This window comes from Aplysia californica, unplaced genomic scaffold (assembly GCF_000002075.1).
Source record: "Aplysia californica isolate F4 #8 unplaced genomic scaffold, AplCal3.0 scaffold00310, whole genome shotgun sequence".
Classification (NCBI taxonomy): domain Eukaryota; kingdom Metazoa; phylum Mollusca; class Gastropoda; order Aplysiida; family Aplysiidae; genus Aplysia; species Aplysia californica.
Genome location: NW_004797580.1, coordinates 616,143 through 617,106, shown reverse-complemented (window position 1 = coordinate 617,106; position 964 = coordinate 616,143).

Sequence of the window (964 nt, the reverse complement as noted above, 5' to 3'; positions counted from 1 at the left end):
CACACACACACACACACACACGCACACTCACTCACATACGCACACACACACACACACACACACACACAAACCCCCTTAAAAATTTAATTTGACACGTACCAGCGGTCATTCGCTGTCTCTTAGATCCCCTCTATCATAATACAATTTGTACTGGCTACCACATACAACTGCCCCTAAAAGGTCGAACGCAGCAGCTTTCTGTATTAACTTATCAGCGAGAAAACGATTTTAATTCGTGCCTTTTAACATTACTTTTTTTCTGAAAGGAGCTACGACCCAAGGGCTGGCCAAATGTTCAAAGACGTACGTGACAGAACATAAAGGCAACCTGGCTCTCTGCTTTCTCCCATGCTGGATTCAGTATATGGTCGCTTTTAAGCACAAGGGGGCTATCCCGCAAAATGCTGTTTTGAGAAAATCGAAGCTAAACTTTTTGCCCCTTGTTCAGTTTCTTTAAAAGACAAGGAACGTTTTCTATATATCTAAACAAATAAAGACACAAATCAAACCAAACTTCTCCTACAGGTAGGGCAATAACCACTTTTGGTGTAGCCCAAGATTTATGGAAACACCCAAAATCTGGGTTAGCCCGCTTATCCTTAAAAGAGACCATAATATACATTTGGGACTTTGCGCTGTAAGTGGGCGGCAAAACTCACCATGCAATTAGCGACGCTCAGCGAAAACCTTACTTTCTATATCCATTTCTTAAAGCCCCACCTGTTGACAGATCCAATACGAATTCGACCTTCACAGAGAAGCATACATGCTTTACAACACCACCCCCCTCTCCCCTTTCCCCTTTAACGTGCGCACACACAAACTCGCCCGCGCACACACAAAAACACACACAAGCATACACACACACAAACACACACATGCACACGTACACACATTCAGACACACACACACACATGCACACATACAGGAACGCTGAAACACACACACACACACACACACGCAC